General features: G+C 43.5%; 1 long non-coding RNA gene across 1 annotated transcript in view; it reads right to left on the minus strand.

Moving 5' to 3' along the window:
• The window catches only part of LOC146802389 (uncharacterized), a 340,705-nt gene that overhangs the window by 91,775 nt on the left and 222,626 nt on the right, over nt 1-26,304 (minus strand). Inside the window, exon 4 of the long non-coding RNA XR_014967381.1 lies at nt 14,878-14,965. This is a non-coding gene — a long non-coding RNA (uncharacterized LOC146802389). The remainder of the gene's footprint in view (nt 1-14,877; nt 14,966-26,304) is intronic.

The raw sequence follows: 26,304 nt of genomic DNA on the forward strand, positions 1-26,304 counted from the left end.
AAAGTGCTACCACTGTAGCCTAGAGCTACAGTGCATGTGCGCGGGCGCGCGCGCCTCACTTTGATGTTTGATCGCGATTGCGATCACTTTCACTTTCGCGGCCGCTTTGATATTCTCCGCGAGCCAGTTTTTTGTTTTCCTGTTTATCACTTCTAGGTGGAGAAGTGTAGCTCACTGGTTAGAGGAGGCATACCCTGAAGCAGAGATCAGACCTGGGACCTGGGTTCAATTCCTGACGCGGCAGGGTCCAGAGCCCAATCGTCCACGGACTCGATAATTCTCGCTTCGGTGCCCACTCTAAGCACGAGTTCACACTATGCAGCTCTGGGCAACAAGCCTGCTTAATCTCCACAACGGCCCCCTGCGGCGGGATGCCTGGCTTTCACCTTGGGGATGCCCAGTACGGGTTATCTTACAGGAAAAAACCAGGACGGGTTCCCAATGCAAGTGCCAAGATGCCCGTAGGGTGATAGCTGCGCTCTATAAGTACATCAATCAATCAATCTATGTAGTAATGGTGGCACCCGTGCTTTAGCTTAAACATCTTAGGCTAAAGTCGGGTGCTGAGATTGCTTCAAAAGTAAAGAAATAGACAATTCTTTACTTTTGAAGAAATCTCGGCACCCGACTTTAGCTTAAGATGTTTAAGCTAAAGCACAGGTCCCGCCATTACTACAGAGCAGTAATAAACAGAAACAAGCATTGGCATAGCCAATAGGTCTCGCTTTTGGGACCTTATAAGTATTTAGTTATGCAACTGTTGCATGGCTAAACACTTATAAGGTCCCAAAAGCGAGACCTATTGGCTATGCCAATGCTTGTTGTTCTTTCTGTCCTGTCTGTCTGATTGATATCACGCTTTTGTGAACCTACTCCGACGCTGTTGTGCCGGCTTTGTTGTGTTGGGAATTTGTATGTATGTGTATGGTATTCCTACAGCGCAAACATAGCCGAAAGGTGTAGACTGGTGTATATGGTCAAAGACAGGCTTATAGTCAACGGGTAAGAGGAGAGGATGCTGGTTGTGGATGGTTAATGCATTGTGAAGTTGTTTTCTTTAAAGAGGTGAATCTTTAACTCTTTCCTCTACAGGAGCAGCGTTGGAGTGGTCCTGAAGAATACGAGGATGTTGTTGCAGATATGGAATAAAATCCCCTGACACAGACGCCCAGCTAGACCTGTGCACTCAAAACAATAAAATACAATATGTTGTCTGCCACACAACAGATAAAGGCAGCCATGTCCAGGTCTTGCGGCATTTGTGTCTAAAACCGGCAGCAGCGAATCAGTGGGGTCATCAAGTTTTGGGGCCCCCTGCAGAATGCGTTACGGGGCCACTCAGGCTCCTGTAGCTCAGAGATATTCATATGCTTTAGGTTGACTGTGATCCTCTGAAAAGTGCCCTTCCACACTGGGGGCATAGTAATCAAATTTTAACACAGCGCAACCCAGCAAGCCACTTTGCTGCACTGCGTGAAAGGGAAAGGGCAGGGATGCGCCACATTTAACATTATATGGAGCATCCCTGCTTTCTGGCTGCGCTAGCACACAAACCGCTGCCGAGAACCAACAGAGGCACCCTTGTGCCATGGTGCAAGGGTGCCTACATTGTAGGCAGGATTGTTTTTGTGCAGGAAGGGGCACCTTTCTGCACAAAAACAATCCTCTGAGGCTTTTTCCTCTTTTTATGTGTGCTGCATAATAAGCATATTTTTCATATTTTTCCCCGTATTGCCTTCACTGTGGAGGCATAGCATTTTGACTCATTCCCATGTCTACCCCTAATAGTAAATCTGGGAATGCGCCAAAAACCATGGGTGGATGCGTGAGAACACCAACGCTCCACCCATGGAACGCCTCAGTGGGCCAGAGTAACCCAAGACAGTGACTTATGCTGCCTTGCATCACTCCACCTTTGCCAAGCCATGAAGGGGCACGCAAGGTGGTCTTCCACGGCTTTGTAAATGTCATTCTAGGTTTTGTGTCACCCTTGAGCCCCCTTGGGAGGTGCAAGGGTGATGCAAAGCCATGATAAATATGCCCCTTAACAATTAAGCATGCGAAACTAGCGCTTACAAGTAAAAAAGAAAATCAGGGTGCGCACTACAGCTGTTGACGTATGTAGTAATCCTGTAGTTTTGTCAAGTGATAAATGAGTTTTATAAGTCTTGTGGAACTAGGGCTTGCACAAATTCTGTGAATGTGCATAAAAATAGAAATTCACAATTTTCATCTAGTAACAAAGCAAGGGCACAGGGGAAGTACTTTGAGTGTGATTTTGCTGCCTGCCATTGGTTGTCATAGTGGTGCCACTCATTTATCAGAGTCATCCCTGAAAAAGTAATTAATGGAATCAACATAAGCCTTGATTCTAACAGGAGCCATCACCCTACTTAGCATTCCAGGAGCCAAAGCACCCAGGCAACGTTCAAGTCAGTCATCACAACCGCCACCTTTGCAAGCAGGGAGCAAAAATATAATTTTAAGACCAGAAGCCGACTGTGTTTGTGAAGGAAATATTTAAGCAGGGGGTCTGGCTGTTCTATCACCTCCTAAGCAAGATCACATCCAAACCCTGGACCAAAATATAGTGAAACATCACTGCAAAAATGAATGGTGTCTCAGTCTATCCCCTTCATATAGAGAACATTAAGAAGCACTGGAAGGACCTCAAAAGGTCGGTTTGTGAAGTATTTGCAAACACTAGTAAGTTAACCTAACAGCAAGAGACTGCGTCACGGTCTCAACTCACCAGTGCACTGGCAGGAGTAAGTGATGAGTTTCCATTACCTCTCCTGAATCATTGAACTACCTGGCAGCCTGAGTGTTGGAGGCAGCTCGCAGCAAAGCAAAATGTAGGTGCAGTGTCACAAAATATAAGTTGAGTATCATGTGGAGATATGAGAATCTATACACACATGAACCATTCAAAAACCACTCTGACCCTTGTCCGTGTGGGCAACCCTCTAATGAAGACTGTGAGCCTTGAGCCGACCCTCTCCCGGTGTCACTTGGACACGAACAACACTCTGTCATGTGTATCATGCTACATATCTCAGTAATGCACCACACCACAGATTGTGGTAAGAAGTGGTATATATTTGTTACTACCACAACTTGTACTATTATTATTGTAAGTGTGCATTGCTTGGAGCGTTGGTGGATGCTTGGCCTCAGTCCAACAAGCATAACTCAGCTTGCAGCTTATTTAAACTCCACAAACTAACTTTCGGTATTCTGTCGGAAAGATTTCACTGCATGATTCTACGTTTAATTAAAGATATCAACACTAGGTGTTTCACATAAATTGTTTGACCTGTCAAAAAGAGTAACAGCTCTCCAGCGAGGGCTGTAAATAGGTCAGGGAATTAGTACATTGTGTATTACTGAAGAAATCAGGGCCCTGTGCGCCACTCAGAATGCTGCACTGCTGAGCCTGTTTTATTGTGATAATGCATAATAGCTTTTAATATCAGTGGTAAGATTCATGAACTGACTGCTGAATAGGTTGAAAGTGAACCACATTGAGTTTTTCAGCGATAGACTGGCATGAGCAAATGTTTTGGATGATGTGAATGATTTTCAACAAATTACATTTTAGCAAATTTTCTTTTTTAGCCCCAAAGCATCATATCTGGTTTAGGCAGAAGACTGAGAGGCTGGGATTTTTTGATCTGGCATTAGCTAACACCTTTTGATTTTAATAAAATTGCGTGTATAATACACTCACAGGGGCTTTCAGTCAACCCTCTTCACCAATTAGTCTGTTATGGTGTCATTCCGATTTTTCTTCCACCCACAACAGCTTACACAATAGGACTGTGCATCAGACTTTTTCAGCCATTGGCTAACCTTACTGTGAGTCATGGCATTCTTCCCTTTCACAAGAAGCATATTCACACAAAAAGTAGTTCCCTTACATGCCTGGGGCTACTGTAGTAATGTGTGATTTTTTTAGGTCAGAAACTATGTTTGGTTTTACACAATTTTATTTTTTACATTGATGAGGGCCTGGCAGCTTCTACGACAATGAAGTTTTGCACAAACCATGACAAAGCAAAACAAGGATTGAAAAAGCAAAAATGCGGATGGTCACAGCCAGACCTATTTGTTTTTGTAAATGCTTAGTATACTTGCATCTAAAATTGCACTTCTGTTTCCCAAAAATGATTTCTTACAAGATTGTTTAGTACCTTTTTGTTTTTTGGGACATTTAACATCATATGGTCTATGCTAAAATGAATGGAGTTTCGGTCTCAAGGGTCAGATGTACCAACAATTTTTTTGCCCAGTCTGTCTCGTTTGGAAAATTTGTTAGTGCCTGTGGACCTTAAGGAATAAACTCACAGGAGTTTTGTCATCTCCTTGTTACAGCTGTGTCCAACAAGTTTATTGACTCTGTTCATGTGAGCCTCAAAGTATCTCAACAAGTATTTTAATTGTTAACAAGGGTTCCACATTATCTAAAATTAGTTTAGCAAGAGTCATGTCCAGGTACTTTTTTAATGCATATCCTTTTTTGGTTTATAGTGGCATTGGTGAGCAGGTCATTCCATGGAAGTAACTCCCCATAGTGTGGGGCACTTGTTCTTGCAATTGAGGGAATCTACTAATCAGATTTATTTGCTTACTCTCAATTTGAGAGGTATGTCTCTAAATACCCAAGAATCACTTTTTTATTCTTGTGCATGATCGTAGTATCCTCATTTCAGTTGTCGAGGAATACACTTGAGCTCTGGATACAGCCACATCAATTGAAAGACCCAGTGATATTGCTCTGGTCAGTTGCAAAGGAATGGTCATTAGATGTGCAGCTGTTACATGCACCACAATCCATTCTATAAGGGTGTGGGCTGACGATTTGTATCTGACCTTGGTCTTTGCCTCCTTACATTAATGAATGCAACTACACCCAGCTGAGTACAGGTTGATATGTAATTCCTTCTGGAGGCATGCAGTTGCCTGACTTGGTGTCAAGCTACAAGAAAATTGAGACACATCAGGGAGGTGTGATGAAGATTGTTTGTCATGTGTGGTTCATTTACTGGCATTTAGAACCAGTGGCGTAACGAAAGTTCAAGGGGCCCCCCTGCTATATACACCAGCGACGGCCTGTATAGGGCGTGTTACCGGGGCGGTGACATGGTGCAGAGGAGGGGCAGGGTGGGGGGTTGCAAAATGCGGCATACGGCTGATTGCAGGTAAGTTAAGAAAAAAAAAATAATAATTTCGTTGCGCGCGCAGCATCACCAAATGCGATGCAGCGCGCGCAACAAAATTTGTTTTCTTTATTTTTTCCGTAACTTACCTGCAATCGGACGTATGCCGTATTTTGCAACCCCCCACCCTGCCCCTCCTCTGCACCACGTCACCGCCCCGGTAACACGCCCTATACGGGCCGTCGCTGATATACACGGAGGCGCCCGCTCCGGCTTTATTCCGGAGCGCTCAGTCATAAGTACTGTGCCGAGGGGGATGCGGTTTGCCTGTGTTACGCCCCTTTTTAGAACCTGTTTTCTTTCTCATGTATGGCAGATATTGATTAAGCTGCGGTTACTTAAGGCATGGACTGCCACCATCCCAGAAAAGCTGGCAACATGAGTTTCCCCGAGTTTGTTGTTGTTTGGTACATTTTATTTGGAATAGACAGCTCGTCTATTTCCTCAACTGCAGCTGATGGTTCAAGTGGTATAGCATTGCAGGGTGTGGTAGGTTCTTGGAAGGAGAAAAGAGCACAACACTTTTTCTACTGACTCTATTATGGTTATCTTCATAATTCACATACAACTAGATGGGTCTGAGCATGGATGTACATTTTTGTTTTTAATGTTTTCCTGTGACCGCCCTCTAAAAGGTGCTTACAGGTGATTTGGTCTCTCTTGCACATCATTTTGAATGCTAATGTCTGGGGACAGTTTGCCCTTAGAGTTTTCTTTGGAATTTACTTTTTATGCTGACAATACTAATTCTGTTACATTCTGTAAATATGAATTCAGGATATGTGGTAAATATTACCTAATAATGTTCCTGTTAAACGTTGTTTATCCATTACTTCATTCTGAGGGATTGCAGCTAGGATTTCAGAGATGACTAGACAGAACTTTTAGAGTGGGGCCATGCAACTGTATTTTCAATCATGGGGAAAGTGAAAACATGAGTTGTGACATATGAATGGAGTTGATTGTCAAGAAGAGAAAATATCAGCCTTTAGAGCAACCTAATGCAATAGGGTTAAATCTACAAAGGACCCGAGCCTTAATTATGCCAGTGACTCCTCAGTGTCTGCCCCACCATGCCATCCTAGCTGGCTTCCCAGGGAAGACGAGGAAGTCTTCACAGATGGAGACAGCTGCACATGGGGGTCCATATAGGGCTGGTCATGTTAATGCTTGATCCCTGATGGTGTTTGGCCGATGGTGACACAGTGAGTTTTAGCTGCTGGCTGGATGCCCTGAATGTTGGCCTGATGACTGATAGGAGGAGGTCTTCTGACCAACCGAAGAGGAGGAGTCGTAGTGTCTGTGGTGGGTTAATGGCCATATGATAAAAGTGGATAGACCAGAGCTGACTGGAGGCAGACCCTGCATAGACTGTCTGTTGACAGAGCTGTGAGCGGCACCACATGTCCCACATTACCATGCCTGATGGGTATTGGCCTGTCGTGCCCAAGGCAGAAGATCATAAGTACATTCTCGGTCCTGCTTAGGGATCCCCCATGGAATTAGTGAGGATGCCGCCATCTTGCATCATGCCCCACATCTTTCTCTGTGGATCCAGTAGCGGCGCCCATGGGTAGATTCGGGATCTTAACAATAACTAGACATCTCCAGGACTTTCACCAACTCAATGTAATTGTGTTCTAAATGGTGACGCCAATTTCAGAATTCATTAATGCCTTTTGCTTAGAATGCCTACTGCTGGTGATTGTCAGACTTTCTGGACTGGGCAAAGAGATCTGTAATAAATTCCCTGCTTTTTCCTCAAAGCAAATTCACCTCCATATTTTTGCAGCTAACAAAAACCTTCGCCCTAACATGTAAGTAGGAATATGCGGGCTTGCTATTTTAGCTTTGAATTTGTGTTTATTTAAATGGTTTGCATGCAGCTGCAACTTAAGTAAAGCACTCTGATCCCCGCCGGGTTATGTTTGTGCTCTAGAAAACTGCAAATAAATACATAAAAAGATGGTATTTGCAATTGCATCTGGCTGAAGTAAGATAATTCAGTAGATTGCTCATTAAAAAGCCCTCCTTTGAAATGCATCTTGAGCTGTGATGAATGAAGCACTAATACTCTTTGATATCTTATCGGCTATCCCTGGCTGGCCAGGATTTTTTTTAAATTCATGTGCCCCCTCTCGAGATGAAAGTGCCGGGTCTCCCTCTCGGAGCGAATCGACCTGATTCAGTCCCACAGGATTTGGCAGCTAAATTATTGTATGAAACGCACTTTCATTTTACTGCTCGTTTCACAGAACCTGAACCCCCATTTCATGGTCCAGTCCAGCAAATGTTAAGTGAAAACGACTGCACCGCGGGCTTTTGTTTACGAGACAAAAGGGGAGGCGCGGGTTGTTTGCACCTCCTTGCTTTCTCTGATGTGGACCAAACCGAGCAAGAGGAGCAAATTGCTTCTCGCGGGGTGTGAATCCTGGCACTTGGCGCCGTGTGTGGAGTGTGCTGTCTGTTTATCTCCATTTCACTCCTGAGGGATCCGTTGGGAGCCTGGTGTAGTCTTGGCCAATGTGTTGTGAGCAAACAGCTCCGAAGCTGGTGTTGTTGCAAATGAAAGATCCATTTAACATGGTTACCCCAAAATGTGATGAGCATCAGCAACACAGCGCTAGAAGTAACATTTGCCCCATCTTAACCCCTTCCTGGCTCCACAGCCTCATCTTTCGCTTTATGCAATATCCCCCTTACCCATTTGCATCCAAGACTCCTGCCTTCTGTGTTTTTTTATGTGCTCATGTACTACACCTGCATGAAAGATAGGTCCCATTTACTCTGGTATTTAAGACCAGTCTACCCAACTCAGGGGCAGATTTACAACCCCTTGGCCTCATTTACGCTGCAGTTGCGTCACTTTTGTGACGCAGCGGCGGCGCAAATCCTGCGCGGGGATCCATGGTGCGGGGTACTTACAACGTGACGCATCTGGGAGATGCGTCACGTTGTAAAGCCCTGCGCCAGAATTAGGCGTTCCTGCGCGGGGGGGGGGGGGGCGTTCCGTCGCAGGAACGCCTCCTAAAAGTGGCTGAGTGAAATCTCTAAGGTTTCACTCAGTCACTTTTAGGCCCATGCTGCGTCAAAACCCTGCGCCTGCCTGAAGCAGGCGTAAGGATTGACGCAGCATTCACAAGATAGGGCCCCCCAGAGCATTGCTGGAGCTGCGTCGCGCTTGCGACGCAACTCCAGCAATGCGCCACTTATCTGTGCCGTTTTTGCCCCATGGTGCGCCGCATTGTAAATGCGGCGCATCCATGGTGGCGGAGCTGTGGCGCACAATAACTGGCACATCCCTGCTGATATGCAGGGATGCGCCAATTATTGTAAATATGCCCCTCAGTACTTGGTGTTTTTGCAGGTCTTTGGAGTGTTCTATGTTATCAAGTGTCTTATATAGCGCGAACTTGACCCGAATCCAATCGGGTATCAGAGCGATTTACATAGCACCAGTTACGTTACATGAGGACACACATTCATTTTCGGCGAGATTAAGTGATCTGCCTAGAATCACAGTATGTTCAGCGTCATTACCGAGACTCGAACCCAGTTCACCAGGTCCGAGGTCGAGCGCACTAGCCGTTAGGCAAACTCCTCTTCAAAATTTGTTTTGTTAATTTGGTTCATACTTTGAATTAATTAAGTTCTCGCTCATTGTGCCTCTTCTTTTTTTTAACCTGAAAATTGTGATGTTTTTATAACTTTGTAGACACACACAACTAATCTGTTTTCACCTAAGCACTCCTTTTAATATGTTTTTTAATTCCCTTTCTTAGTAGTATCTCCTCCTCCCCTTCATCTTGCAATGTACAGGGCATGTATTTTAGGTCACTCCTGTTGCCTCCTTGATAATGTGTATTGTCCTTTCACTGCTGCTTTGATCATACAGTTATTCATCGACGGTGGCCATGATCTTGGCCAATATGTGCCACCTCCATGGCAGCACTGTGGCAAAATTTCATGGATAGGTAGGACACCACGCTGAGTCTCCAGCTGTATTTAAAGGTATCACATGATCCACAGAGAGCTCCCTTGACATACCTGGGCTCTTCACGCCTATTTCATACTTGGTCCATTGCTCCCCTGACAACCAGGAGACTGGGTTGTCGAATACAAACCCCTTCCTGCATGTTCTGGCACTGGCAATGAGGCTTGAACAGAGGGTGTGTACATCATATGCCTTGAACACAACACTCTATGTCTCTGGCCCTGGGTGGGAGGGGGGCCTCTCTATAGTAAAGTCACCGTTCCATGGTTTCACTCATGCTAATGTGACCAAATTCAATGAGCCTGTCTATCCCAACCAAGGAATACTGTGCACTGGTGATAAGCTAGATAGCAACTCCTGTGTGTCTTAGAAGTCCCACATTCTACCTACCTATGTGGCCCACTGACACCATGCAGAGTGGCACGATCCTTCATTGATCGCACAGCCTGCTGTGGTCTTTCCCACAATCACTAGGGGAGAGGATGTGGCCTAATGGCTAGGGCTGTCAACCTTGACCTTGAAGCTGGGTAACCGGGTTCGAGTCTCGGCAGGGGCGCTCAACATCCTGTGATTCTGAACAAATCACGTAATCTCCTCGTGTCTAACAAAAAATGAATGTGTCTGTCTGTAACACAACTGGTGCTCGAGTAAAGCGCTATGAATCCTACCTCTATCTCTCACTTTTCCTAGATGTGGTCCACTGCATCTGTACTACACAGCGAGACTTGTTTTTCCTCTATCTTTTAGACAACCAGCACCTCTTCTACTAGTGGGGCCCATCTACACTGTGACTTGTGGCCCTTGCTTCGACTGCCTGCACAACCTGCAGTTCTCAGCCTAAACTGTTGGGTGCTTCTTCTACTGCCCACATAGTACCAGCATTTGCTGACTGCAGCACCTACCTCCAAATATACCCTCACAAGACTTAACAGCACTGGCAGAAAGAGTCTTAAATCCACATGCCCAGCATGACTCTTTTACTTCCTCTCGATAAAGAGGAGAAGGTATGTTCACTACATCGGCTCTAATTAAGACACGCCAAGGCAAAATCACCTCTCAGAAAAACCCATCAGAGGGGCTCAGAACATAGAATCCCTAACTGATGATATCTCAAGTGACCAGAATGAGGTGACAACGTTCTCCAAAGTCTCTAATACTCATCTATCACTAGTTGGGTTTTGAAATTGCTTTGAGACTAATCATGACCTTTCATACCCATATGGGCCTGAGCTGGTCGAGACAACCAAAAGGGTAGATTTACTAATATTTGAGGCAACACACAAACCAAAGTTGCTCAGCTTCATCAAAATGAGAGCACAGAACAGCAACATCTAATAAGATATGGCAATGTTTCTTTCTCTCCCTGCGCTAGTGCACTTTAGGCAGCCTTACACCACAAATAAAAACACTTGGGGCCTTATTTATGAGGCCTTAAACCACCATTGCGTCACAATGCGGCACACTGAGCCATATTTACAAAGTGATGCAACTAGGCAGATGCGTCAATTTGTAAACCTCTGTACTACATTATACCTGCATCAAGAATAATGTATGCAGGGTGGGTGTTCCCACATAAAAAAAACTTGTAGAAGTGGCACAGTGAAATCCTTGAGTTTTCACTGCGCCACTTCTATGAGTTCACTGCGTCAAATCCTTATGCCTGCTTCACAGCAGGCGTAAGGACTGAGGCAGGCCCTTTTACATGGGAACTGAGTCTGTTTTACATGTACACTCCAGCAATGCATCATTACTGCGCCACCAGATACGTCAGGATTCCTGAGGTATCTTGTCAATCCTTGTGAGATGGAGCGCTATACTGTAAACACGGTGCATCCAAGGTGTCGCAAGAGGGGCGCAATGGAAAGTGTTGCATTGCTGTTGTCAACCAGCGATGCAACACTTTTCATAAATGAGGCCCTTGCAATATAGTGTAAGGGTGCGCACATGAATTCTACTGTTGGTTTTGACTGGAAGGATACACTTCCAGTACAAAATACTAATCCTAGATATACTTTTCCAAGTTTTTATATGTGCTTTACAGTACAGAACTCAAGCAAAGTTTGACAATTTTGGAGAAAAGAAAATGTTAACCCAAAATTATACCTGTCTCAAGAAGGTGTATATTTTTGGTGCAAAGTCCTGTCTACCTTTTTAGTAGGCTATGCTTTGTATCAAATTCCATGGGTAGTTGCATGAGAACGTCCATTCAACACCCATGGTAAGCTCTTTTAATGCAAAGTAACAGAAAGTGGCACACCACACTAATTTTCTTTACTTTGGGCTACTTCCCAGCACAACACATGTTCTTCCCTGGAAAGTATTTCTACTTCTACACTTTACACCAGTTTGTGTCACTTTTGTGATGCAGGCCCAGAGCACACTGTTAGTCAATCTGTCCCAAATTTTTAGGGTGCTATTTCATATGCTTTTAAAGTGATATTAAACACTATCATAGAGATGTTGGTCACATTTCACAGTGTGTTCAATGTCGTGATTTAAGGCACAAATGACCAAGAAGATAGGGATGTGGCCATCGGCATGGTTGTGAAGCCGGCATAACAGAGGTCTCACGATGAAGAAGAACAAATACCTGACCCCTAGACTTTATGAGGCATACCTTATCAAGCAGTGGCTTCTCCCCATTCCCATCAAAGTGATGGACTTAAAGGACCCCACAGATCCCACGACATTGCAAAAAAAAACTTCATATCACACTTCTGTCTTTCCTAGATTAGAAGGTTCACTGGACGGTATCTACAGAGGAATAACGAAGAACCTGACAATCATTCACCTCCTACAGGAACTGGCAAAGTCAAATGCATCCTGGGCACAGATAGCAGAACACCAATATGAATCTCGATCAGACCCCACTACAATGGCCTACTCCTTTCCACACCACACATAACTACTTGTCAATCAGACTGGTTGCCGTTCTAAAACAGTCATTGATTGTAACAGTTGAATATGCCGCCACTGCACTGACACCCACAGAGAAATGTAATTCCAAACTTAGAAGTGAATCACCGGCCACTGTGCACGTGAATCATAATTTCAGGCTCTTCTTGACCACTTCCTGGTGGTTATGGATCAGAAAGCTCTATCCTACATCTTAGTGCAGTGTTATCCACTCCATCCGCACAAATTCAAAGGTGGATGCTGCAAACAGAACATTTCAGTTATTCTACTGTCCAAGCACAGTACAATCTGCAGACATTTTCTTCTGATGCCCCTGGCCACCCAAAGCTCAAGAAGAGTATCTCTATCACAGCACTACATCAACCTCATTCACTCAACATATTGTTCTCATTCACCACGTTACACCAAATATGTCCCAGACTGAAAGTGCAACTGAATGATACAGCACACCCTCAGGCAAGCAAAAAGAATAGCACAAGCTGCACAAGAGTTATACTAATGGCACAATGATACACATATGGGCATCAGGTACAACAGCACGCTCATCTACTACTGCTAGCCACCCATCAAGTCCTCTTGTTGTGCAAGCACAGATCTCTCACACTCATGGCAAAGACAAAAACCTCTATTGTGTGAGGACAGAGGATAAGAGGAGGACATCCAGACCACAGCGTCTCCTAAGACAAGATGCCCCAAAAAAACACCAATCCAACGAGGCAATTAAGGGTTCATTTGGAGTTTGAAAGAACTGTACAACATTGTCAGATACTGATGTGTACAGTCTAAACCACAGAACATCATACCTTTTTGTGCATAGCCCTCCCCTGGGCAAAATTATTTCAATTTGGGCCTCCATCCAAAAGTTTCAATTCCAGAGGAGGGGGTGTGTGAGTGGCATGAATGGTCATGATGTATTATTTGAGCAGTATTATTGTGAAAATACTCACTAGGGCTATAGAAAAGAAGCTGCCAAAAGAGCTCTCAAGTTTCCCAGGTACATGCATGAATAGCTTTACAGTCTGCACCCACTGGGACTTTTGAAGCAAAAAGAAATTAGCCCTGCACCTCTATTTTCTCTCCTGTGCTATGATAGAGCTGTGGGCCGCCTAAAGAGCTCTCAAGTTTCTTAGAGGCATGCATCCAGTTTCTAAGCTGCATGCATTCAGTCTAATTTTTTTTTTCATTCTGGGACTTGAAATCCCGATTTAATTATGTAATACCCACGACTTCAAGTTCCAGAATGTAATGAAAAACTGGATAAGATATACACGTATTTAACTTGGAAAGGTGAGGTGCTGTTCCAGTAGACTTGCCCCTTTCAGGGATTAAAGTATTTTCTAAAAAAATCAACCATATACCTCACCCCCTCACGGGCCATAGAACAGCTGACGCCATACATCTTCTCCCTCTGAGGTATGCACCTTAATTCCATCCCCTGTACTGTGTCTCAAAGGCCACTAAGAGATCTCTCAAATTTCCCTGCCGCATACATGAGCCGCTCATCCAGTACAGGTATTTTCCCTTTGCATTCTGGGACTGCTAGCCCTGACCTAATAATGTAATTGACTAAAATGTTTAAATTCATGGAAAAACTATGGACTGAATGGGTTATTCACACACGAACCTGGGAAAATAGGGCTGCTGCTCAAGCAACTGCCTCCTCTGGGCTTCGAGTCCAAACAAGCATTGGCATACCCAATAGGTCTCGCGTTTGGGACCTTATAAGTATTTGGTTATGCAGCACAATATCCTTGGTGCAACAACATCAACTGTTGCATGGCTAAACACTTATAAGGTCCCAAAAGCGAGACCTATTGGCTATGCCAATGCTTGTTTTTTAATTGGTTTACATTTTACTGGTTCTGTATCGAGCAAAAAAGAAATACATTTTATTGAGTATCCTTCATCGAGATGAAATGATATATCATCGTTAAACCCAAAATGAAAACTGTGTGTAAAGGGGAAGGAAGGTTGAGACATGTTTGTCTTGCTATATTAAAGTTTTTATATTGTGTGATAGCATTTGCACTATCTTAATACATGTTTGCACAGTCTAGTAATCCTCGCTTAATAATTGGTAACTAATCATACGCCAGAGAGTAAATATTATGTGTAACCAAAACCGAGTCTTTTGGTCATGTTTATGCTATGATTTGGAGACCTTAAAAAGCTAATGGTCTACAAAAAGATATCGATAACATTTCTCGTCAAATGAATAGTGGTAAATTGTGGGAAAATGTTTCAACCCTATATTGAAAAAATAATTCCGTGCCACTGCGCAAAATTATCTTTAGTATAAATAATGTACTTATGTGTTTCTGAATTCCGATTCGGAATTTCCGAATTGTAATAATTGTTATTGCTTAATGCTGAAAAAGAATAAACAGAATTGAACGGAGATGAAATGTACAATGTCATCTTGTACGATCCATAAGACATTGAAGCTATGTAATTTTCCGCTTTCAAATGCCTTAAATTATGCTTTTAAAAAAAAAAATCTTTGGCACTTGCAGAGAAGCATCCCTGTTCTAAAAGGTTTTTCACACATGTATTGTATTTGCCTTTCTAGGTCTCGCTAAGAAATTGTCATTCTTTAAAATCGATAATCATGAATAAAACGGTAATAACATAGCTGAGTATGTAGGATTACACTTTCTTCTCGGTCTGTCATTTTAACGTTAAATTACTTTTACGAGCTGTCCATGATACGAAGCACCTTACAGTAGTCTTTCTTTTATGCTTAAGTACCTGGATTACCACTCTGCTTCACCGGTAGTCTTCTCTCCATGCCCATGACTTAATTTGTCCCGGTCCTCTTACTTTTTAGTTTGAGTAACTGAAAATAAAACGAAAACAAGTCCCAATTAACAATAGTGCTTTCTTTCGGTAAAATACCCTAGCATGGTACGAAATGCTCTTGATGCAATAACATTCATTTGGAATGGATTAGCACATCAGATGTCAAAAGCAAACACATATGCCTCTTAGACACCATGCTGGTGTTCTCACTTAAATAACAAGGAATTAAAAAGTCAAGCGATTTGATGACACCAGCTCTTAAAAAAGTAGACCTAATAGGTTTGTTTGATCATGTGATAGAGACTGGAGTAAACAGATTATTCTGCACTGCATAATACAACAAGCGAGTGCTCGCGCTGCAAGTTAAAAAAACAAACAAACAAGCATTGGCATAGCCAATAGGTCTCGCCTTTGGGACCTTATAAGTGTTTAGCCATGCAACAGTTGCTTAACTAAATACTTATAAGGTCCCAAAAGCGAGACCTATTGGCTATGCAAAGCGGCCGCGAAAGTTAAAGTGATCGCGATCGGGATCACGATCAAACATCAAAGCGGAAGTGAAAGTAATTGCGGTAAAGCGCTGCGCACGCGTCCGCGCACATGCACTGTAGCTCTAGGCTGGCCTGGTAGCACTTTTTGGAGCCCTCTCAATAAGTCTAGCCAGATCAGCGCATTGGCTGGGTCAGGCGAGACCTAAAAAGGAGGCACGTCTGGCGAGTGGTGTGCGTGCACTATGATGAGAGGAAAGCCAGATGGCGCCTCCGCTCGTCATTGTGCGCGTAACCGCACGCTCTATGCCAGCCAAAATGCTGTGGTCAGGCTTTTTAAAGCCCACTCACTAAATGTCTCGCCAGAGCGAGCAGCGCATGCGCTCCTCAGGCGAGACCTAAAAATGAGCCCTGCACCTCATTCCATGGACCATAGCGGAAATTCCTTCAGCTATCTTTTCCCTCTGAGGCTTTAGGTAAATAAATAGACCCTGTACCTCGCTTTCTTCCATGGGTCTTGTGCTCTGAGGCCACCCAAAAGTCAAAGCACTTGGTTGCTCTACATACAAGGCCCAATGCCTGTCCGGTTAGGGCTCTTCCCCCAACACCCTCTCCCCAGTCCACTCCCAAGTTTTTAGGTCGAGGACTACCGGTCTGCCGAAGGCAGAACCGGAAGTCGAGATTTAATGTTTCCTAGAGTGGCTCCTTAGCCCGCCTCTCTTTTTGCCTCTCCTCCATTGGCTGGCTTCCTAAACGGAGGCCCGCCATTGGAGGAGAGAGCCGTCCCTCCAAATAGGCTCCGTCTTTTTCAGATTCGGGGGCGTGTTCCTTGCTGTTCTTTCCACTTTTTAGCCACGCCCTTTTAGAACAGCAGGAACACGCCCCCGAATCCGAAAAAGTTTCGAAGCTTCGATCCGCCATGTTTTTTACTGTCCTCTGCCTGTGAGGATCTATCCGTTCGGCGCCGTGTTGTTGTGCTGGTGTCTGTCTCTGAGTGTATCTGACTGTACAAGCTTGACTTTCTGTTAGTCTCCGTGTACGTGCGCACGTGCCTCTGTGCACGCCCGTCTTTCCGCCAGTGCTTCGGTGTGAGAACGTGGGAGCCCCGCAGGACCGAGCCTCCGTCCCCATTGCCACTGCAGCTGCTGTTATGACTTGGTCCAGGGTCTTGGCTCGCAGACGCCTCTTCCCCTCACAAAAGGAAGGAAGCTAATGAGTTCTGCGCCGAGCAGTGAGCGCCGAAGAATGGAAAGGCCTGGGGCACGTTTCCGTACAGCTAAAGTTACAGAAAGCTGTTCTGCGGAGCAGCGAGTCCAGGCCCGGGACACTCACATACTCGGGTCTATACTTGCAAGCCATGGGGTGTCTCTACTCCGTTCCTCCAGAGGAGCCGGCGGCGGGCAGGTCAGTCGAAAGTTTACACTCGAGTAAAGCGCTGGGACTCGTAGGCGCACTTTGGGAGTTCTCGGCTGCGTGGGAGGGGGTGAAACTTCTCGTCTCATTTACTTGCCAGCCACGCACCATCTTAGCTTAGCCTTGGCTCTTATCCGCTGTTCCTAACTCTAGGCCCAGAGGGAGGGTGACTGGGCTGCATTCTTTGGGTTTTTAATGTTGCAGTGTGTTCTTTCTCTCCTTCTTCTTGGTGCAAGGGGCGGCTTGCTTTTTCCTCTGTATGTGTGTCCGATCGGACTGCCAGAGTGCTGTTTGGTTTATTACCGGTTAAATCATTGTTTTCAAATGTGATCCAGACAAAAAATGATGGCACCAATAAGCCTAGATCGCACCTCCAACAGTCCAGCGGGAGGTCTACGTTTTGATCCCGTGTGAATTGCATGATGCCTAAAAATACACTGGGGCTAAACGGACACTGGTGCCGATTTTAAAACCATAACCCCCCCCCCCCCCCCTCTATTTTTAGGTAGCAGGCTCCACTACTGGCTCATGCAGCCAGTGTGGTTCATTAAGAATTTTCTTTGGCAAAACCGGCTCAGGAGAAAACAAACTTAGACTACAACTCCCATAGTTCGATTGGGCAGAGCGTGACCAAAGGTCGCGGGGCCCTTTAAATCACTTCTGCTGCAGACGGAAGTCACCTCTAAGCTCTCTGGCGCAGGCTGGCGGCCCGGGAAGATTAACTGTGCAGCGGCCCAGGCCTGTCACCAAAGGTAAAACGAAATTAACACTGATGTTGTAGAGACGCTTCGGTTTTAGTCATGCACTTCTAAATTAGAGCTTTCAGCGTAATTTGATCTGCCGTGGTAGAGATGCTTTGGCTGCCTCTAACCAGAGCTATTTGAATCGTTTTTGCAGAGACACTTTGGTTGAGCCATTTTAGTCTCACTCTTCCAACCAAAGACATCAACGGAACTTGTCCAGCTGGTGTAGACACTTCGATTAAGCTGTTTTAGCTACGCGCTTCTAAGCAAAGCACATAGGTTAAGTGGGAACGTTCTTTTAATTTCTTTCAGGTAAATGTGCAGCGAACCCCAAAAATTGAATCTGAAGAAACAATCGCGTGCCAAAATACAGGTACGGGGCACATCGTCATCTGGTTTGAGCTACTGCATCAAAAGGCAATATTCTGAGAAAATAATGGGCAATTATTTTGTTTTGGCTTATGGCCATTAAGGAATTGCGCCTGGATGTGCAACATGTTTTTGTTTGACCAAATGGCTTTCAACAGTCTGCCAATTAAAATGTAAGCAACCTTTTATCTAATGGAACGGGATTGATGACATTATGGAATGCTGACTCATTGAGATGGCATGATTACCTCTGCCGGAGCCTACTAGCGATTGGGTTCTAAGAACATAGGGGCATATTATCAAGCCAGGCGATACAATTATCGCCGCTTTAGCGGCAGAAAACCGCCGCTAAAACGGCGATAACGTGCTTGATAATATGCTCTATGGAATTACCATTGAAGCCCATGTTAGATGTGAAGGACATCTAAAATGGGCTTCAATTGGAATTCCATAGAGCAAATTATCAAGCACGTTATCGCCGTTTTAGCGGCAGTTTTCTGCCGCTAAAGCGGCGATAATTGTCTCGCCTGGCTTGATAATATGCCCCATAGTAGGGATCAGCTGATCTCGCAGTTCAGAATAAGGTATAATAATACCAGAGAGAGGAGATATTCTGAGACAGGGGTGCACATGTACAATATGTTCAATAACTAAGACACAGATTGTTTGTGTTTTCCAGCTTTTCGGTACTGAAGAGAACCCCGTATGCGAAGGGGTTTGAAACGCGTCAACCTGTTTTGTGGGGACAATCAAGTATACAAATTGTTGTTAAAAATTGAAAGCTTTGTATTTTGAGAATTTGTGTCTGGTTGGCCATTGTTGTTCATTAGAGAATCTTTTTTGTATGTGTATAAATTTGTTATTTTGAGGTACGGGTGTGCTGGTATGTGTGGGAAGTGTAATGAATGTATGATTGAATAGATGCGATTGGCAGAGAGGGGCGCATGAAGTGAAGTTTGAATGGGTGAAAAGATGTATCATAAGCAAGTGTGTGGGTAAGGGGAGCTTGGTTGTTTTCAGAACTTTTAAATATTATGTACTTTGGTGATTTATTTATGTAAAGTCAATAATACATGTTGATTAAGTCAAACGGAAAAAGAGGTGTTTTTCGGAAGCATTGTTTTCATTTCAATGCACCGGGTTGCAAGGTGGATATCTGTAGCTCTGAATATTTGTGTGGATAGCTCTCTGTGTCTGGCTGACTCTGTATGTGTGGCTCTGTATGTATGTCTGGGGGATACACTTTGTATGTGTGTGGCTCTGTGTGGGTGGTTCTGTATGTGTGGGGGGTTGGCTCTCTCACTACGTCACTCTCTCTCCCAAACTCACTCTCACTACCTCACTATCTCTCACTACCTCTCACTATACTACACTCTCTCTCACTACCTCTTTACCTCACTCTCTAACTCACTACTCAACTCTCTCTTTCTCACAGCAACACAATATCACTACCACAGTAACTATCTCTCACTCTAAAACACTACTTAAAAACTTCACTCTATCTATCTCACTACCTCACTCTCTATCACTACGTCACTATCTAGTTCTATCTCACTCTCACTACCTCACTATATCACAACACACTCTCTCAAAACTTCACCACATCACTCTCTCACTACCTCACAACTTCACTCTCTCTTTCTAACTCACTAATTCACTCTCTCTATCTCACTACCCCACTCTCTCTCTCTCTCTCAAATACACTAAGTCACTTACACTCACTCTTTCACTACCTCACTCTATCTCACTACTTCACTACATCACTCTCTGTTTCTATCTTAATACCTCACAACATCCCTCACTACCTCACTCTCTCTTTCACTACCTCAATCTTTCTCTATCTCACAATATCACTCACTGTTTCTATCTCACTATGTCAGAAAATACCTCTCACTCACTCACTCTTTCACTACCTCACTCTCTATCTACCTCACTCTCTCTCACTACCTCACTCTCTATTTCACTACCTCACTCTCTCTCTCTATCTCACTACCTCACTCTCTCTCTGCTAATGCAATAGGTATCACATATGCAAAAAAAAGCTAATGCCAATAGAAATGATAATGCCATTTATTTAGGGATTCAATAATGATAAAAAAATAATGAGCAATAACAATAGCTCTACCTATAATATTGCCGAGACCATTGCATTGTAAATGCTTGTTTAAACAAAGGTAATGTGAGAAGCTCACGCTCCCAAGCCATTAGTGCACTGCCCCTCCCCCTGTCATTACAGTGCCATGATCCACAAATGCCTCCCCTCAAGATCATGTCACAGACCCCCGTTGCTACTATTATTGTTTGATGTGAAGGGGGCCGAGGATGTGGCCTAACGACCAGAGCTGCCAACTTTGTAGCTGGGGAAGCAGGTTTGAGTCCCAGCATCGACTCAACATCCTGTGATTCTGAGCAAATCACGTAATCTCCCCGTGCCTACCAAGAATGCATGTGTGATGTAACTGGTGCTCATGTAAAGCGCTCCAATACCTTCGAGTCGAGTTTACGGTACATAAAACCGCAAAACAAAATAGAAAGCTTTTGCAGCAGTAAACGGATGAGGCACCATGATTATGACCATTACAAATGTAACAAGAAGTATCTCATTATTCTAACGGTGCAATACAAGGAGCATCAATGAGCCACGGAAAAGTTCATCCTGCTAACATTGAGTCCCAACACCTAACTGATAACAGAGAACGTGAACAGGATGTAAACATGGATATATCACAGCATCCTAGACAACCATGGTGGTAATGCAGCTGCAACAGTATCTAATGCAGAGAATCAATAGTAAATAGTTTATTTTTGTCACCATGATCTTGTGTTAGCACCCTGTGTGCAAAGCCTTCATTTGCATTAAAAAGCAATGTGGATGGCTTTGAATAATCAGTTAAACCTACAGGGGGTGCTGAAGACAACACAGTCTTTAGAGAAACAAAAGGGTTCTTTACTTCTGTGGACCAGGGCAAAGGCTTAGGAGTGTCCTTACAAGTTCCTCAAAAGAACTGCCAATAGAAGCATGGCTTAAAATCAATTGACGACAATGATCTGCCATTACTAGAACAATACACCTTTTGGATTCAGTGATAGGTGGGGTAACTTTCGAATACAATCAGTGGACAGCTGACTCTCTCCAGTTCTGAATGTTGCAAGAGAAGTTTAGAGATTTGCAATTCTGTTCATGTTTATCTAATTGAACAAGTAAATATAGCACATTACATTTGCATAGGTTCCCATAGAAAGAGGAGACCGGCAGGTTGTTTACTGACTGCATAAAGACAAAGGCAGAGGTAAAAACCTGCGCATTCAAATCTTTCTTAGGAGCTTGCAAAAATATGGATAGTGGCTGACTATATCTTTAGCGAAGTGGCGTTTAATTTAGTTGCTTTCCTTCAAATGAGAATGCAATATTAAATATTTTTCTGTATGAAATTGGAATGCAAATTAACTACAGTAACAAAAGTTGCTGTGGGTGGAATAGAACAAATAACAGTAATAATGTTTGGAACAAAAAGAAATAGTTTGACGTTTTTAGCTTTTAAGATTTTCTGCAGAACAGTATTCTTCTTTCCCATGTTTTTGATCAGAAAATGTGTTTGTTATAAATGGTAGTGGTGGAAACAAATACCTATTGCTCTTGTAAATCATCCAGAGTGATGACCAGTGGCTGAAATTAATTCAAGCCTTCCATCCATCAATATTTTGTACACTTGTTGCGTTGCCCTAAGTGGGACAGGTATGCCCAGAAATGGGTACCATGGACACTGTCTCACTGGGACCAAGCAGTACCCGGCAGATAAGCCCATAACTAGGGCAAAACCAGTCCTGGGTTGCTTGAGTGCTGGTTCAGGGAGGACCTGGATTGGCAGCTCAGGCTGGACTGTTCCGATTGGAACAGGGTCAAGACGGATTTGCATATAGTTGGGTCCAAACTGAGGTGGCATGGTGTACAAAATTACGAAGGATTGGGCTGTGGCCTGAGTGATTACCAGTGGTTGAGATTAATTCAAACATTCCATCCATCAATGTTTTGTATACTTATTGCTTCGCCCTAAGTGGGACGGGTATGCCCAGACAGGGGTTTCATGCACACTGTGCGACTGCAATCAAGCTGTACTCAGCTGAGGAACCCATAACTAGGGTGGAACTGGTCCTAAGTGCTTGTGTTCCAGTTCAGGATAGACCTGGCTTGGCAGTTTGGGCTGGACTCTTCTACTGAGAATGTCAAGTGATTTTTTCAACGTACGCCTATTCCCAACAAGCAGAGTTCTTCATATCAGAAAAGTCCGCACAGGGAACTCTGCACAAGAGTATTAGAGACACTTGTAGAAATGCATTATTTTATTTTGTTTCCCCTGCATATCTGGGAGTGATCCATTTCCCTTTCTACCTTGGAAGGAGAGTTACTGTGAAAAAAGCAAATCCTTAACCATGTTTATGGTGGGACGAAATTTGGTATTGCTCTCAAACGTTCATGTTTGTGCGCATTTTTTTCTTTTTATAGCGTGTACTCACCCGAAGGTATTGGATTGCTTTACATAAGCACCAGTTACATTACACAAGCAAATATTAAATTTTTTGTAGGTACAGTGAGATTAAATGATTTGCCCAGAATCACAGGATGTTGAGCCAACGCTGAGACTCGAACGAGGTTCCCCAGTTCCAAAGTCAACAGCTCTGTCCGTAACACCACATCCTCTCCCCAAACCCCAAAATTCCCAAACTTCCAAGGCAAGCCATAGCTTGTTCCCTACCTTTGACTGAGATTTACGAGTGGTGATGTGTTTGTGGTGGCGATCCTCCCCTTCGCAAATCATTAACCCTTCCATGAATGCCTGTGCAAATTAATTGCAAGTATAATAAAGATATATTCAGTCGAAAAACATACGATTAGAACCGCATTTACCTTTGTGAGTAGTCCACAATGAAATTAGAACATGTTACTAGTGGTTTGCTTTACTTTTGTAGTGCTTTGAGGCCATCCACAACGTGATGCATGAAATGTTGTATTTTGCCATCAATTTCTCTCATGCTAATACATGCAGATGATGTCCCTGTGTGTGTATTTGGGTGTCTGTATCAGTAATGAACCTTCTGTAGCGATTTGTGTGTAACCTGCAGGGCATGAATCTGAACCCGGCATGAGGATCCCAGCCTTTCATCCAAGATTGATTATATAGGTGTAACTGGTTTCACTAGGGAACATTTGCCATATACAATTTAGAAAAACTGCACTATCTGCTGCAATAAATTCTGCATAAAGCACAGGTTAATATATAGTTGTTATATCAATAAATTGGGGCATATTCACCGAAATACATTTAAAAATATGCACAGAGATTTCCATCTCCACATATTTTAACATGCCATCCCTGTTCACCCACATTTCCAGTATCACAAGTGGAAAGCTTCAACAGGCACAGGTTTCCAGATGTTGTAGGTGGAAGGTCAAGTGATGTTTCCTGTGTGTTCCTATTACTGCTGTGAGGAGTTCTCCTTAGCTGAGGAGTCAACTGAAGGAAATGGATTCCCTTGTGCAAATGCAAAAAAAATTCTCCACAGGGAAAATATATTTCCCCATGGGGAATATCCTTCCTGTTTAATCCTTAGTCACTAACATTCCCAGTAATACGATTGGAATGATACATGAGGTGCAGGTTTCATGCATACTTAAAAGAAATGTCAAGTGACTTTTCCCACATGCTCCATTTCACACTGTATGGAGTCCTCCATAACAGTGATGTGCACACTGGGAACTCTGCACAGGGGTAATAGAACTGCTTGTGCAAATTCACATTTATTCTGTTTCTCTGGTTGGCGGAGGAATCTTTCCAAAGAGAAACCCTTTCTCTCAGCAAATCGGGGGGTGAGCTGTTCCCCTTGACCTTCTGGTAAAGGAGTTACTCTATCCATGTGCTGGAGTAAATCTCCATCCATATCCTTGATCTGTATGAAGTTTAGGAACGCCCACAAATCTACATGTTTCTGGGTGTTTCCAAGCGTCCAAGGCAAACCTTGAGCCTGCCCTTGAGCACCTTCCTCTATCCACAAGATGGAGCCCAGCATGACATCAAGAACAGCCGGAGGATCCAGCATGCTGCAACCCCCACCACCATCTGGCCTTCTACCCCTATGGACATCTCCAACTCTGGGATCCCTCCAGACCAAAGACCACCACCCTTGAGTGCAACACCACCTGAACACCTGGCTGAACGATGGCAAGAATTTCCTGCTCTGTAAATATTTCATATGTAATTATCCAAGACTAATCGCTGTTAAAATGTACTTCTGAGTGAATTTGCAATTTGTATATATATATATATATTCACTGAAAAAACCATAGGTTTCAGGGGCATTATAGTTAGCTGGACTTTTCACTCGTATGAAACCATTGAAATTCCCCCGTTATAGTTAGTTCAGCTAACTATAACTCGTGCGCCCGCAATGCACTGCTGATGACGTCACATATTACATCACTCATGACATGGTCAGTGACATCACTCATGCCATCACTGATGACATCTCAGATGACATCACTGATGACATCACTGATGACATCATCCAGTGAATGTGTGTTTTTCAGAAAATTGCATATGTTTTATATATGTATATCTCAAGGTCGATGGAAGAATAAATGGGTATATAAGTGTCTAAATGGATGATTTGTTTTTGAAAAATTGATTGTATAACTGACTGATTAAGTGTATCTTAGTGAATACATGGCTTAGTGAGTAATGTTTAAATATGTAAATATCTGTATCAGTCTCTCACTTTGTGTATAAGTGGCTGCATGGGTTGGTGAGTAGCCACATGAGTGTCGATATAGGTTATTAGTTGGTTTTTTGATTATCAGTATGAGTGTCTGAGTGTCTGTATGGTCCGGTGGGGGGTATTACGTAGTGCATAGGTGCTTGAATGAATGACTCACTGTTTGTATGTGTTGAAGACAGCATGTGTGCAGGACTGTATGGGTGGATGAGTGTGTGCATGGGTGTGTTAGTGAGTGAATGACTGTCTCAATAGTGTCTTTATGAGTAACTATATATGTTTTAAACTAGTATATGTGACTATTGGTGTATATAAGTGAGTATACGTGAGAGTGAGAGATTGTAAGAGTTCCTGTATGAATAAGTATGTGTTTCTATAAGTGATTGTTTAAAAGACTAAGTATGTGTAAGTTTCTGTAGAAGTAAGTGTGGTGGTGTGTGTATAACTGTATATGCATGATACTTTATTAGCATGAGTGACTATGTGTGTGAGTAACTCTATGGATGAGTGGTGTTGTGTAACAGGATGTATAGGTGTATGAGTACATATGATGAGTGAGTACCTGTATGAGTGACTGTATAGGACTGTTGGTGAATGAGTGGATGTGTATGTGGATCTTAGAATTACTGAATAGGTTATTGTAACTGGTATTGGTATGTCCATTGTTTTGAAAATGTTAGTTTCTATTTTTGAATGTGTGTATCAAAGGTTATATTAGGGGGAGAGGAGGTCTGCCACTCTATCACAAGGATGATGCCATCAGTGATGTCATGAGTGATGTCATTTGAGATGTCATGAGTGATGTCATGAGTGATGTCACTGACCATGTCATGAGTAATGTAATATGTGACGTCATCAGCAGTGCATTGCGGGTGCGCGAGTTATAGTTAGCTGAACTAACTATAACGGGAGAATTTCAATGCTTTTGTACGAGTGAAAAGTCCAGCTAACTATAACGCCCCTGAAACCTATGTTTTTTTCAGTGAATTTTTAAGGTTTTTTAGATGCTAATTCCTAACTATAACGTGCCTGAAACTTATGGTTTTTTCAGTGAATTTCAAAGGTGTTTTAAATGCTAATTTCTAACTATGCCTACAGAGATAGGACATGTGAAAAAAGAAGAAAAACGCACAGAAAGAAAAAAAAGAAATGCAGAAAGAAGCAACAGAAGTCCTCAAAGACGAAGAAAAGTGCAGGAAGAAGGATAACGTGCAGAAAGAACAAACAGAAGAGCAGAAAGAAGCCTTGTTGCAAAATCATCCTGTACCCTCAACTTTTTCAGACGGATACTGGTGGTAACTGAGTCTGACTAACCAGTCCTAGAGCCAGTGCTATGTTAAAAGACACTCAGAATACAGTGAAAACACTTACATACACTAGGGAACACTATGCGTTGGGGTCTCCCTATGATTAGCATGACCTCCTCTGTAAGCCCCTAGTATATAATAGGGCAGGGGATTAAAACTACCTCTTAAAACGCGCCACAGGGCGTGTTTGCACACGTCACCTCAGGCCCTGTCTCCTCCCTTCCCCACTGTGTAAACACGCCCTGTGGTCGTTTTAAGTTGGGAGATTAAGTCCCCTTGAATCCTGAG

The sequence above is a fragment of the Triturus cristatus genome, chromosome 8 (assembly GCF_964204655.1).
Source record: "Triturus cristatus chromosome 8, aTriCri1.1, whole genome shotgun sequence".
Lineage (NCBI taxonomy): Eukaryota > Metazoa > Chordata > Amphibia > Caudata > Salamandridae > Triturus > Triturus cristatus.